The 15704-nt window shown below is 41.6% G+C and overlaps 1 protein-coding gene across 2 annotated transcripts in view; it reads right to left on the minus strand.

The window, feature by feature from the left end:
* Positions 1 to 15704, minus strand: part of hivep2a (HIVEP zinc finger 2a) — a 109640-nt gene that overhangs the window by 68466 nt on the left and 25470 nt on the right. Inside the window, exon 1 of one of the 2 annotated variants that reach the window (XM_072362114.1) lies at positions 754 to 1092. The exons of the other annotated variant lie outside the window; for it this stretch is intronic. The gene's annotated coding sequence lies outside the window, so the exon portion shown is untranslated. Of the gene's footprint in view, positions 1 to 753; positions 1093 to 15704 lie in introns of those variants that run through there. 2 annotated transcript variants of the gene reach the window in all.

Below are 15704 nucleotides of genomic sequence, written 5' to 3' on the forward strand. Positions count from 1 at the left end.
AAGAAAACACAATTTAAAAAGACTTTGAGGGTGATGCTTCACACAGACCTGAGATACTTCTCAGAGGGAGACAAGGCTGAAAGAGGTGTAGGGAGAAAGAGAGGATAGGACAAGAGAAATTAACAGGACTGAGGGGAGAAAGGGATGAAAGAAAAGAGGAGGAAGGGTAACAGGGAAAAACAAGCTACAGCAGAAAGGGTTTAAAAGGAAAGAAGGAAGCAAAAATGTTTAAAACAAATGGTATGAAATGAAACAGAAAAGGAGAAAAGAAACAAGAAATCACAACGTCTGGATGTTTGTGTGTGGCAACCCTCGCTTAATGGAGGGAACTTACACCACTGTGTGAGACAGTCAGCTGTCCAGCGTGTGTGTGCCCGTCCATTAACAACATCACCCAGGGAAGGGATAGGGTGTGAGGAGGGGTGATGAGACCGAGCAGGGATAGAGTAACAGTGAAGGGAGAACACTGGCAAAAGTGCAGAAGAAAGACACACATTTCTGATAAAGTGGTTTATGTTCGAGATGTCACGCACTCATACGATTACCACACACTGCCATTCACGGCTGCTGCATCGCCACGACAACAGCAGACGAGGACATCCCCCCTGCTTGGTTGCAACATAGAGAAACGCAAAATGATACGATCACACATGAACACAACTACACACACACGCATACACAGGAAAGACCCACTTTAACAGAGTTGGAAAAGGAAAGGAGGACGAAGACAAATACGATAGACTTTGAACCAACCTGGCCGGGTCTCTGTGTTTATCACCAAAAGTATTCCTCCGTTTTCACACTACCTCCTTCCATCGCCGCGGTAACACACACACACACCGACCGGCCGAAACCTCTCATACACACTTTCTCTCACTGTGTAAAACAAACACACACACACATACACTGAAGTTTAAACTCCCATTAAGTCCAGCTCGTCAGCAGCCATCCATTCATCCATGCCTCCCTCAGCTCCTCTGTTCGCCCGTCACTGAGCGTGTTTACATCTGACTCTGCTCACTCGTTCAGCAGGCAGGCATGTGAGTGTGTGTCTGTCGGAGGGGTCGGAAGTGAGTGTGCGTGTGTGCGTGCGCCTGTGTGTGTGCGCGAGTATAGCAGAGTGGGAGCCCTAGAGAAACACTCCTCTTGCCACAGGAGTAAAGCCCAGGCGTGACGCAGAGCCAGAAATAGATGGAGGGGCCCAAGCTGGGAGGAGGCGCCGGGCCGACACATATGGCACTTTTGCAAGGACATGTACACATACACAGTACATGTACTGTACATATATTTACAGCAGACACAACACATTAAAAGAATTTAAATGCAGACGGGTGTAGGAATCAAATGCACATTATTAATCCATGAAGCCTTCACACAATATACGTTTGTGTATCCTGTGGTGTTTATCTTTTACCATGTGGAGTTTAGTGCAGACCATGACGTTCTTTTTAGACCTTTTCAAGGCAAAAGATAATATTGATGGCAAATAGGAACAACAAGAAATATAAATGCATGTTATGCCTCCCGCCAGACACAAGCAAGTGGCCAGGAGTATGAAAATAAGCTGATACTTTAAAGAGACAGACATGTCAGACCTGACACTAAACAACTTGTCTGATTACCTTCTGTCCTTCAAAACGGGAGGACGGCACACGGCAAGGTTACAGTTCTCACACTGTGACAAAAACACCCTGAAAAATAAAGCCTGAACCATCACTTCAGTGACACTGACACAGAAAACACGTTGGTGTTCAACTGTTTACAGACTGTTCTGGAAGTAACCTGTATAAAAATCCAAATCACGGATCAGTACAGAAAACAACTTAGTAGCCAGAACAGTATGTTCACTATCTGATGAAACACAAGTCAACTAAGAAACAGGAAATTTGCAGCCACAATGCACGTGTTATCAGACTGTTATTGCATCCTGTTGAACACAAATCAAAATTATGCCTGCAATATCAATTAAACTTTGGCTTAGCCTTTAAGACTCCTTGTAGAGTTTTCTTAGTCTTTGCTACCCAGCAACAACCACTGTGTACATCTACTTTTACTTGCTTGCAGCCTGTATCTTCCCTGCCTTTGCTGACTGACTGATGTAATTCTTGGAACATTAGCACCCCCTGTAGATAGGCTGAACAATGTAAAACAACCCGAAAAAAAACAAAAACAAACCCCACTCCTATAAATAACTGCTTTATGGCTCTGCTAGGGACGGAATTCACACTCATTTATACCTTTATTATGAAGGTATAAATGTACAAGCACAGTGTGAATCCAAAGGCAACACATGCAACTTATCTGTGTGCAAGTATGTGATGCATGAACACAAAGGCCTGTCCTGCTGTGCAATTACATTACCAACCTTCACTGCATTCCACTTTATTCATGCATGCACAGTGGGCCAGCCTCAGGTCAGCTGTTTGCATGTACTTACTGTCTGTGTGTGGGTACTATAAGTTTGCATGTCCCACGGCGTGGAATATTTGCAAACCCCAGCACTTTATAGCCTGTGCTTGGTTTAACAATGAAGCACAGTGCGCACTATGCATGATGTATTGCCATACATATAAGCAAAGCCAGAGACAGTTTCATGAATTATGCACCTGTGCAGCATGCACAATAGCCTCATAATAGAATAGCAATATTGGTCCATAACACAGAGTGTCATAGTTCTGTGATAAAGGCTGTAAAACAGTGAGACTGCTTCAATTTTCACAGCCTATTTGAGAAGGGATGTGCCACTTCATGGGCTCTGGGATGCATTTAAACATCTTTTAAATGAAATCTTTTCTCACTAAACCTGGACAAGTCATGCTGCCGTGACATTATTACACCAGGCCACGATTCCGTGAGAAAAAACAACAGGTTCCTCAAGCTCTGAAAATGATTTATATGCATTTAGCAAGATTCTCCTGTTCCAAAGTGAAAACAACCAACCAGGCCCAGGAGGAGTGTCTCCCAGGTGTCAGTCACTGCGACCTCTACAGCCACGATAGTTACTAGACTGTGCATATGTGGCAGAGTCCTCTGCAGTGATGGGGCTTTGGAAGCAGAGCTGAAGCACAGCATAGAGGGAAATTTCAAGCTACGTCCACCTTCTGAAGGCTACCAGTTCTGCATTAAAGAAGGTCTGCTGTCCAAAGCTAACCGAGGCTAAAAAGTAAACAGCGACTGGACACAAAATTACAGTCTATAAAAGACTATACAGGCAACATAATGGTACCGAACAGGAGGAAACCTCGGTGTCCTAGGTGAAAGTCCTGTTCTACACTGCCAGTATAAGTCTACAGTTTTACAAACGGACAGCCTGAAGCCTGTCAAAGTGAACTTTCTCGGACCCTCTAACGAATCCGACTGCTTCAGAGGGTAAGAAACACTCCCTCATCTCTGCATATGGACTCTGTTGCTTATGGTTTCTGCAGAGACAAAGAGAAACCTTACAAAAATGCAAAAATAAAAGTTTGCAGCTTTCACATTTTGACTTTAAGTGTGTTGGAAGTTTGCTTTTCATGAAGAAACTTCTAAAAGTTTATCCGTTTTCTGACTTAAATGACCAAATCCTTTGAAATTAGTATTCCTTATCTACTTAAGCAGCAAACGGTTGGTGGTATTTCAGTTAAGAGACAATGAACATGATGAAAATACTCAACATATGGGCCCACACACCAGATAGATGCCTGCTCTCTCCTAAGCATTAACTGCTCATCTATAATTCAGAGCCTTGTTGTTGACCATCCGCTATCACACAACACAGACTTAAACATGCAGACACAAACACGGTGAGTTGCGATTGGTGGTTATGAAACGGCTGTTGAGACAAGTGCTCTGTATGTATCTGAGCCATGGGAGTGCAGCTTACATAAATACTTGATCCTATCGGGACTGCTCTCAGTCTGAAAATGTATAATCTACCTCATTAGGATGGAGTGAGGAGGAGGAGAATGGCAGGAAGGACGGAAAAGTGTCAGGGATGGACTGATAGGCCAAAACACATCTCAGAACCCTTCATCATATAAATATTCAAATACCACACTTCTTCATAAGGTTTTTGCACTGCATCCAACATTATCACGTATCATTATGTGCGGGGACATTCAACCACTGTTCCAGTGAATGAATCCCAAGTAACCACAACACAAAAAAACGCTGTCTGAGCCCATAATCATAGTGTGAAGACAAGAAACCTCCTCTTATCTTAGACCGAGCAATGAAATTAGCTTTAATAACACATTTTATGGCTCTTTTAGTCGACTTATTGCCAAACAGGAGTTAAAGTAACTGTCCAAAATGAATACGCCTCACTGTCAAACCGGATACAACTGGATCCAGATCCATTTACCTGCTTCTATATAAAGTCTGTACGACATGAAGTGAATCTACGCAGCACTTGAAATTATGTTAGTAAAAGCAGGAAAATTAATAAACGTTTAATTTCTTAAAAGCCGACAAAGTGCCCAGATTTGACCTGCTTTAGTTTATCATTTTAAGTGTGAACAAACAACCTAAACGTATCGTTTCAGGTTTTCACAAAGAAGTATGACAGAAAACTAATTGTTTTTTTAGGCAGGAAGTCTTTTTCTTCTCATCTTCATTCATATTTTGACACCACTCTAAGAGTTTTTCATGGTATATTCAAGTAAAATAGCTTATAGTTGTGCCAGAAAATGATTACAACTAATGTCAACATGATAGCACACTTGTTCACATTTAAAATGTGTTTAATGGGCAACAAGGCTGCTTAAAAACACACAATACTTAGAGCTAAACAGTATTAACAGTATGGATTCAGCTCACTTTGTCTGGGAACACAAGACTATTCATGCCAGCTCATTTTCAAACCTTTCAACAAGTGAAACTGGGTCAGTTAGTGCATCTAAACTCAAATCATGACAACATAATGGCAGAGTTCATGGAAGGACACTAAAGCAACTTGAGATGGAAGTGAGAGTGAGGTCTCATCTCCAGGTTCTCGTGAAGGACGCAGGGACTCAACCAGGGAAACTTGCCAGTAAAAGACAGAACAGAAATGACTTAATTGTCTTTCACAAGCATTACAAGCCTCTCGCTCTTCCTTGTTAATGGGGGGTATTAATTTCCTATATTCCATCTTTACTGCATTAATATTTGATGATTAAATATGGCCCGGAGGGTCTCAGGCTTGTAATCAGCCAGGCTCCTTCTCGGCCTTCGTTTCTCTGCTGGTTTACATTCGATCTGTCATGCTCAACCTTAAAAAGCTTGTGCTGTAACTCTGAAGTATGTACCAGATTTGCTCCGACAGCATTTTCCTGGTGTTTCATTGTCACTTTTACAAGATTCCCCGGGTTTGCTATCGCTTGTTTCAATGACTGTGAAACGCCATAATGTGTACTGCAACACTGGAAGCAGTCAGGTTTTTAATCTAAGCAAATAATTAAATCCTTGGTCATATAACAGCTTTCAAAACCTGAGTCACAAAGTGCTTCACATGAAACTCTAAATTCGATTGGAATCCAGCATAGTGACATGAGAGCAGTATGTTGTGGTGAGTTCTGGACCATCTGTCATCTGTATAGACTTATCTGAGGCAAGTAAAAAGATTCTTACAATACTCAAAGCATAAGGACACAAAAGCCTGAATTACAACTTCCAACTGATGGAAAGATACCAGCGGGTGTGTCTTTGTTTATGTCCTTCATTTGGGTTTTTAGAAATTGGCTAGTGTGAAGTACTTATAAGAGTTAGTGTGTTACCAATAGACGGTGGTCAGAGCGCTCTGAGTTTGGAGAATCCTGATTGCAAAAACTATGCAAAATGTCTTTTATGACCACAAGAAGAGTGGATTTTTGAGATGCATCTCCTCAGGCCGAATGCATGCAACCGAAGAATCAAAATGCCATCATTTAAGTGGAAACCGGCATAGTATAAAACATTTTAGGCAACTTAGAATAAAATAAAAATGACAAATCCAACAACTTTTTGGTTGGAGCCTGGAAAAAGGAGGAGAAGAAGAACAGGATTTTACCCTGAGGAACCATCACTGGTTCCAACAAAGAACTTCTGTTTCGATGAATAAGAAGAAACCAGCTGGATGCTCCATCATATGTGACCTCCAGCTGCCCACTGCGGATGCATTAAATCAATAAGAGCTCATCAGTGATGCCTAATTATTTGTGTACATTTCTTTTTGCTGGTATAGATTGTAATTATTTCCACACAAGCTATTGTTTGTCTTTTGTTATCCAATCATCTGTCTAATTGAAAAGTATTTCCATGCTGGTTAATGCAGTTTGTTCACACTTATCAACACGTTTGTCTCTGTTGGCCTAAATGTAAGTTTTTCCAGGTCACAGGTTTTTCAGGTCAACGGTGAAATCACAGAGCATGTGAAGAGGTTTGCTAAGTTCCTGAAAGTTACGCATCATTGCTGTCGCAGGCACACATACCAGTTTCCCTGTAGTTTCATTAAAGTGGGGAGAACAATGGCCATTTCCAGTGAACATTCAGGTTCTGCTTCCACAGACCACACAATCACACTCACAGCTGTGTATTTTTCTTGGCACAACACCAGCTAAAATTCAGGCTACAAAGCTTTTTGGATGTATTTACACAGCTTTTCTTGATATCTGAGAAGGCAAACATGATTGAGGTGAAAAGGGGTTCTTATCCGTTTCAAAAGGTCACTATTGTTTTGGGTTCGTTCTGACAAGCGGTGTGACATAAGCTACAAGCAGACCTGCATCCAGGGCAACTTACTTAACTGGTCACTTTACCAGGACAACAGCCATCTCGTCTGCACATGTTCCCTGCTCACTTCATCTTTGTCTCACATCAATAAAACTTAAGTAATTCTCAATTAGTACTTCACTGGTTTCCTAAAGCATGCTCACACCTGCATGCAAACAACTGAGAATGTCTGCAAGTACCCACAAGCAGAGTGGTGCACACACAAAAGGTCATCTTAATGTTTCTGCAAAAAGACCAAACATAAACCAAAAGATTAGTCAACCGCAATCATTATATGACTGTTTCTCATGAAGATAAAGGGGGGTGAAAGCCTGTAATTCAAGTCAAACTGTGATTTTTGGCCAAACCCTGACCTTAACGTAACTAAACCAATCAGCACTCCAAACCAAACCTGTTACAGGACAATACCAAGTTAGGGAAAAAGGTGGATTCTGGACTCAAACCTGGGTTTCCAAGATGCATATCATGCAACTTACTCCTTCACCATCCCTCCAGCGTCCTAATGAGGATTTTGTTGCAGGTTGATGAGGTCAACATTTGTATTTGTTTTCTTCATGAAATGTTGGTGCAGCTGAAAAAATGCTTATGTACCTCTTGAATTCTTTATTTCACCATCATGCGCCTTAACAGATGAGGACTTAGAGCCTTCTGTCTTCCATTTAAGAGACATGGGTCAGAGTCCTGTGACTAGAATTTAAATGGTCACAGTTGCATTAGGTTTAGGCAACAAAACTACTTGGTTAGGATTAGGAAAACATGTTTTGCGGTTAAAATACATCATTGTACCGAAGAAAGCTTCTCCTCAGTCTTCTAGGTTACCATGGCAAACTGTCTAATAATGGATATATGAACAGCAGGAAACCTTTAGCTACAATTTCATGGTCCGATTGAACTACCATGAGCATTGAAAACAGACACCACAGGATCCTGGCCGAACATCTGTATGTCATGAATTGGGAGTGAAAATGAGCTGCAAAGGTTTGTAAATCAATTTTCAGTGTTCAGTACCTGAACAGAGCTTTACTCAACTAATAAAATCAATTCATCTCACAGATGACTGTATAAAAAAGAAAAAGAAAAGAAAACTAGGTTGTATCCTGCCACATTCAGAAATGAAGTAATGATCCAAGAAGTTTGAATCTATGAAGATGGTGCACCTCATTCTTAGAGGAGGAAGGCTGCTTTGTTGTGCTAGTTCTATTTATATTTAATCATTCTTTCATTTTCCACACCTGCTTCATCCTGCTCCAGCCCAGTCTTACAAGAAAAAGCCGAATAGACCTATTTTTCCACAGGATGTAGTAGTTTTACAATCATTGGTTGTACCTTTTTCAGATGGTAATTTATCCCTTTCCTGCAAGAATATCAAAATGTGTATATTTTAGTAACTGTCTCACCATGTATTTGACTGCGCAAGACAATCGCTTGTATGCTAATCCACAAAGGTTCATGATGAGCACCTATAACCATACCCTATGGTCTCCCTTCTCATAAACATTTATGGCCAAACAGCCAGAATTGGAAAGTAGACATGATGCTGATGAATCAGAATTCAAGCTGTGCAGGGAACAGAGCGATGAAAACCAAGTCATTGTGAAGCTGCAGATCAGATTGCCTCTTCGGGGTGGCAGGAGACTGAAGTCCATTATAACTGTCACCGGACCAGTCGCAGGGTACATTGCAGGCCCAAGACAGAGTCCAACAAGACAGGAAACCCTACACACTCAAATTCATGGACAATTTTAATCACCAATATACCTATCGTGCATGTTTTTGGACTGAGGGAAGAAGCTGGAGTAGACAGAGGAAACCCACACAGGCGCAGGAAAGCCCCAGCAAAGAGTCAAACCAGAACCTTGCTTTGAGGTGAGAATCCTAACCACCACACCACCGTGCTTGTGTATACAGTTTGCAGAAAAGATAGACAAAGTCTAAACATATTTCATGCTTCGGCTCTTTTTCTGGTGTGTGTGTGTCCTGCAACTCATGTCTGAAAGCATCCAGCAAAGAATAAAAGATTTCTGAGACTGCTCAACCATTTTAAACTGTTAAAAAGGCCACACATCAGGCAGAGAGTCCCAAAATCAGGCGATTCAAACAGCAAAGGCCCAACTCTGTATGTCAGTCTATCGTTCAGCTCTAGCAATGCAAAACAGTTGTGCTTTGGTGTGGTGACTGCCTATAACAGCAGGAGATAAATTCCCTCAGGCAAACACACATCTACACACAGCAAAAAGCTGCCTGCATCTTAGGAAGTAGAGCAGAGAAAAGGCAGGGCTGTTCTTTCCACAGCAGAGTTTCCCCACAGCAAAGCAGCATGGGAAATATGACCAGGTCCTGGTGAGATCCTCACAAGCCGCTTTCCTCTTCAGACTTCTATCGCCAGTACTGCACTACATAAACAGTTCTTTTCTTGCACATTTTCTACCTTTTATTTTCTTTTTTAGCAACATGTTCTTATATGGAACGTCAAGCTAATAAAGCTTCACTTACTGTAGCTCCATTCTGACAGACAGGGACCACTTTAGCCTGTAAGCCACAGGAGGACCCAGAGGAGTGTTATGCAACTGAGCCATGCCAACACACACACAGACACACACAAACATCCAGGCCAGCTGTCCCTGACTCCAGCAGTGAAAACTATCTCTGCCTATTTGTTTATCTCTGTTTTCCTCTCTTTCCACCCTCTCCTCTCAATCTGCCTTCATCTCTGTCATTTTTTCACTCCCAAAACTATGTTTTTTCAGGTGCCTTTCAAGTGCTTTTGTTCTTATGAGGGATGCAACAGACGGTGATGTTCTCGACCTTCAACTGTGACACAACAGTTTGCGTTTGTCATGTTCCTGTCTCGACACGACAATGCATGAACCTCGATGACATTAGTGTAGCTCTTCACTACTATTCTGGTGCGTGGATGAGCTCAAACCTCTGCAGCCAGCTTCCAGAATCTTGCAGAAAATCTAAAATGAGAGGATAGTACGCTGCAGCATCAGATTAATGCCTATGCCGTCAGAATCTGACCACACAAACACGCGAGTCTGTGCACACACATAGTTGCGGTCATGTATCTCTTTGTCTAACCTTTCTTCTTCTCTCCTCAAATTTTCTTTCATGTCGTCACTCCTGCTTTCTTCCTCCTTCATCACTTCACACCATCTCCTTTTCTCTCCCTCACTGTGTCACTCCTCAGGGTTTCATGTTGCCTATGGCACCTGTCGCCCCCTGGGGGTGATACAATGTGTACACACACACACACACACACATACACGCAAGGCTCAACTTACATGAAAAGCTGGTGTACATTATTAGAAGTCTTGCAGTGTGTGTAGGGGGCTTCCCAAGCATAACAGTGGCAACTCACTCACTCACACACACCCACACACACATGCCAGCGACCTTCTCAGCAGGCCGAATGAAGACTAAGCACCAACCCTCCAGTTCGCCCTCATTAAAAAGGTTGTTGCCTGCCTCTGTAACACACACACAGACGCACACAGCAGTGGTTGGCTACGCAGGTACAGCAGACAGCAGCAGCTGACGTCAGATCTTAAAGGTTACCACAAACTTTGCTCAGTGAAAGCACAGCAGATCAAGCCTGATTACGAAAAGAACACTCGGTGTTCGTCACAAACTTTTATTCATTAAAGTTAACAAGCCAACACACAAAGGTTATCCACTCTGTTTAATTACAAATTCAAATCACACTGTTCCCTAAAGGCAACGGCCGTGACAGGTGCCATAATTGAGTCAGTAAGGAAAAAGTCACAGGAAAGCAAACCGAATCAGACATTTGAACAGTCAGCAAACAGGAACATTTTCACTGAAAGCTCTATCAAACCTGATGGTGATCCATCATTGTTCATTATAAACTTACAGTTGAAACCCTTAGTTTCTTTCTGCTGTGTTTGCAAACCCTTCGCCCAAGGCTATTTCTTTTTAACATGCACGTGAAGAAAATTGTACTTTAACAGTTCCATCAATGTGCAGCCAGAGGAAACATCACTGCGCTTTATTTACACACAAAAGAATTCTGAAACTCAGTCCAGGCCGCTCTCACTGCGATGGTGTCGGGTTCTTCTGTTTTATCACCAACCGACCGGATCTCTCGCCAGAATGTGGAAGAGTTAAGTTGGTTTACAGCACCAAATGGAGTAGTTTCACAATGACAAAGAAAAAGTCTTTGTATGCCTATCATAATTTCCTATCATGTGCACCTGTCCAGCGTCAACAACATCAGCTTAAGGCTCCTAAAACATGACGCAGCTATGAAAGCTAAAAGTTGTGAAGCTGCTTTTCCATCAGTTGTAGTTTTCCTGTGCAGATTGTAACAAGCTTGTGTTTTAAATAGTGTGAAATTATGATATTTCACAACTATTAGATGCTCCTAATTGCTTAAGAGGATGGAGGTGACAGTCACAGATAGTTAGGATTAAGAATGGTTGTGTTTAGGGATTAAGAAAGGATTGTACGGCTTAAATATCTAGTAACAAGATTACAAGTTTTCATCACGTCACCTGAACGCAACAGGCAATAAAAAAACTATCCATTTAACATATTCAGTACCTTTACTGAGATAGTTATTTGAGCAAATTAACGCATTTCATGGGTTCTGGGAATCCTTTTACAGCTCTAATATACATCTTCTATCCACTTACTATCTATTCCTTAAGCTAACCAATAGGCTTTAATGCTCAGATCTTAACCAGGAAGCTGTGTAAACCTAAATAAGTAGCCAACTGTGATGCTGAACCCATCCATAGTCAGTAAAACCGAAACTATAAAAGCAAGAAAGAAGGAAATGCAAAACAAGGAGGCATCAAAACAGCTGTAAACAACATTTAATTTAGCTGCAACCTGCACATCAGGGTAACAATGCTAAGACTAAACCAGGTGAACATTTTTACATTCATGTAAACAAAGCTGTAAATCAGAGACTAACCGACAGCATGATAACAATAAGCCAAAGTCTGATGTACAGTTTTAATACAGTGCAGAAGCAGAATGAATGCAACATCTCAGGATAAGTTTGTTCTTTCCTTCAAGCACACCAAATTTAGACCGTCATGTATGCAAAGGAGAGTAACCATGGCGATTGTATGAACAGTGACGATTAAAAGCAATTAGAGATTTCATCCTAGCTCTGACTGGTTGTTGTTGGGGGATGAAGAAAAGCTAGAAGAACCTGATTAATACATTTCTATTTTTTCCCCATATGTTGTCAGTGCCTCTCGCCCAATGACAGCTGAGTTGGATTAAGCGGGTATGATGGATGGATGGATATGCATTACTGTCAGGTTACAATGTTCTGCTTTTAAGGGAGGGAAGGTATTCACCTTTAGGTCTGCAGATTTGTATCTTTGGAAATTTCCCCGATAGTTTTGCTGAAATTGGGAGAAGGTTATGGCTTTATGAACTCAAAATGAAAAGATACATTACCATTTGCTGACACTTGTTGACAGAAATGGCTCAAAGTTAGCTGAAAAACATTTGAATGTCCTTATTCTCGGCCTCCATTTTGTTGAACTTCAGCAGACAGCCATTTGTCAGTCTGTCTGTATGTGTTTCTGCCTGCTTGTTCAGCTATTTGTCTCCGTACAGTATGTCGTCCAGTCCAGGCTTGTCCCATATTGCTAAAATTATTCGGGGCTGTCCCCCGGCTGCTCCAGCTATGTGTCTGTTTCACAGAAGTCACTTGGACATCAGAGGTACCCGGTTTAGTGTTACACAAGCAAACTATGCCAGTGTGCATAAAGACACTCGCATAAAAAGCTTATGACGAACAGCAGTGTGCCAGGGCCACGAGGGCATAGCTGTCAGTCACAGATGACTGAGTCAATCTAAATCACTGCCCTAAATCTGCAAGTCACTTTAAACATTTGAGCAGTCAGTGATATGTGATATTAACTTGATACGGCATGCAAATCTAGGTCAGTGTCAATATTTTGATTAAAAAAGAAAATCTTTAATCATCTTGAAAAGATCCAACTGCTAGATCATTACAGCAAGTATTTTCCAACTAAAACAGTAGCTCTTTGCTGCTTTTTGAGGCAGATTCTCTCAGAGTTTTACAGGTAGAAGATTTCCGATCTGTTTTATCCTGAAGCCTGATGGTTTATTTTAGTGTCTCTATGTCTCAGAAAATATCGGATGGGTTTCGCTTTATGATGACCGATTTGTTTTGTGTAGTTAGACCGATGCACCTGGCACCTCATGAAGCTGCAGGATACTATAACTAAACAAGTGACTTGGAACTGACTTACGTTACGTTCACTGGACAGGGTCATGTTTTACTTGTCCTCTTGTGTCTTACCATAACATTGCAGCATATATCTAAAATTAATAAGGAAGATGAGGTGAACTCTGTAAATAAAACTGTTTTAAGAACGACAAAAGGACCTCCTGATGTTATAGCTGATAAGCTGTTCCAAGAGCTTGAAAATAAACTATTGTTCAATGACTTGATTGATGTTTTGATGCACTAATAATGGAGGAACAGTCCAATAAAAACACGTATTAGTGTAGCTGTCTCACCTTACAGTCCGTTTAACATCACTATCTATTAAAAAGCTCTATAAAAATAAATTATGTATTTGGCAGACTCTTTTATCCAAAGCGACTCACACTCATATCCCAGGTAGGCAGGTAGGGTAAAAGGGCCTCTTACCGAAGGACCCCTGGAGGTAGCTTTCATGCAGAGGTGTCAGGATTTGAACCCAGGTCTGAAAGGTGGCCTTCTTACCACAACACTATCCAGTCCAGGATTATCTCACTCAGTGACCGCTTCAGTTGCTCAGAGTGCAAATATGCAGCCTCTTCAGCTTTCCCTAAAACTGATAACAGAAGTATGCGTTTCTTGTCTCGATGAAGCGCAGGAATGTGTCGTGATGATCCCGATAATGACACACACAAATGAAATTAGAAATGAAACTGAATTATGTTTAAAGACAGGTTTACCAGAATGATACCAAATCTACCGCAAATGACCTACAATTTCAATAAATTCTTTAAATATGAGGCATTTTCAAGCTTGTGACTTAATCTCTGTCAAAAAAGAAAAGAATGACGGCACTCAGAGTTCATTTTGTCTTCTTGTTAAACAATTTGCTGCTTTACAGATCCACTTTGGGTGTAGTGACGTGTGTGTTGTTAAATTTCACGGTCTCTTCCCCTGAGCAGACGGGAGGGGAAGCTGCCAGGCTGGTGCCGTGTGTCAGTCAGTCAGCCAGCCCTTCGTTAACTAATTAGTGAACTCGTTTATCTCATTAGGTTCTGATTGATCTGCCAGCTGATGGACTGGCAACAGAGCGCACTGCGAGTCTGATGCACGTCACACGGAGCAAGCCCATCGATATTAACAACGCGGGGGAGAGTTTAACCGTTACGTAATCTCATTATCTGCCAGTGACTGCACAGGCGGTGGGGGGATTCCTGCGTTACACCAATGTCACCACAAGGGCAGCCTTCCTGTTGGTGCTAGGAAATGAACTCAAATGGCACGTCTGGCTGGCTGCTGGATGGCATCCAGCGGCGCACCAACCAGACACTTAGTTAGTTTTCTTTGTGACGGTGGAGGAATAACAGAAAGCAGATTAATCAGGTCTTTCTGGTCTGTAGTTATACGACAATATCAATTAGTGATGATTCATTAACCCAGTCAGCAGAAACTAATTCTGCAGCTTCCCTGAGAAGTTAGCACGGTCCTCTACTGAAACTGAATACAGCTGGGGGAGTTTGAGCTGGACCGGGTCTGAACTGGCTCTAGCACCAACACCTGGTCTAAAAGGGGATAATAGTGTTGTTATAAAGTGACAAAACGAGGGGTTTCAGGCAGCTCAGGGCCTTCAAAGAAAAAATAAATAAATCTCTGACTTCTTTAAGTGGACCTTCATATTGTTTTGATCCAACTGGCTCTGGATTTGTGTTGGACTCTATGAGAATATAGCTAATCTAATGTATTTCAACCACAATTCTTCTTTGGTCACTTTCAACGTCAGACGACTCTTTTCTCCTAACTGCACAAACCAACACCAACTTTATTTGAGCTCCCCTTTAGGATAATCTGAGTTTTTACACTTCACATTAAGCATTTGGCTTCAGCTAACCTGTCCAGGTGTTCTCACTAATGAGCTAATTTTATTTTCCATTCAGCTGCCTCTGTGTGACAACCTCACAATGACTTACTTCCGCCAAGAAGTTGAAAAGAGGGAAAAACACAAACAAATTAAGGAGTACCAGTCAGCTGACGAGTCACCCGCCATTTCCCGACAAATCCCAATCAAAACAGGTTGTTTACCACCAGAGCAGCCATGCCGGTACATTAACCTGGAAAACAATGTTTGATGGGAAAGCATCGTAAAGGCTGTTTTTTTTTTCCTTTAATTTCTCTAATGGGGAATTCCACACATTCCCACCAAGAAACAACCCAGAATGACGACAGCTCTGCTCGACTGGGAGCTAAAGAGTCGTGGACGAGGCTGTGAGCTGAAGCAATGACTGCCTCTGTGGGGCTTTTAAAGAGCTGAAGAAAACAGCCACAAAGCAGCAAACGGTGGGCTTATTTCAGCATACTGGGAGGTTAACAGATGCACATTACTCCATCTTCATTAATGACACACTCTGCATTTCTGTGGGGGTTTTCTATCAGTTTGGTAGTTCATATAAGGAAGAAAATTGTGTCAACTTGTATAAATGGGACAGAATACATCTCATTTTTAAAAGGAAGTGGCCTTAAGACATTATGCTGAAAACAGAGAACATCTAACGCTTAAAACAATAGAAATTGACTTGTCGAGTAAATAAATTCATATGTGCTTCTTTAGCTTGTTTTTGTCAACTGTGTTCTCCATTATAGAAATTCCCACAGGCCTTGAAAGCAGCTAATCTATTTAAAAACAGAAATCTGCATAAAAAAAATTTTTAAAAAATTCACTCATCAGGATGTCATCATCAGCATTGAGTTTGCATTATGAGTTATG

Source organism: Leuresthes tenuis, unplaced genomic scaffold, assembly GCF_036924035.1.
Source record: "Leuresthes tenuis unplaced genomic scaffold, fLeuTen1.0.hap1 SCAF_13, whole genome shotgun sequence".
Classification (NCBI taxonomy): domain Eukaryota; kingdom Metazoa; phylum Chordata; class Actinopteri; order Atheriniformes; family Atherinopsidae; genus Leuresthes; species Leuresthes tenuis.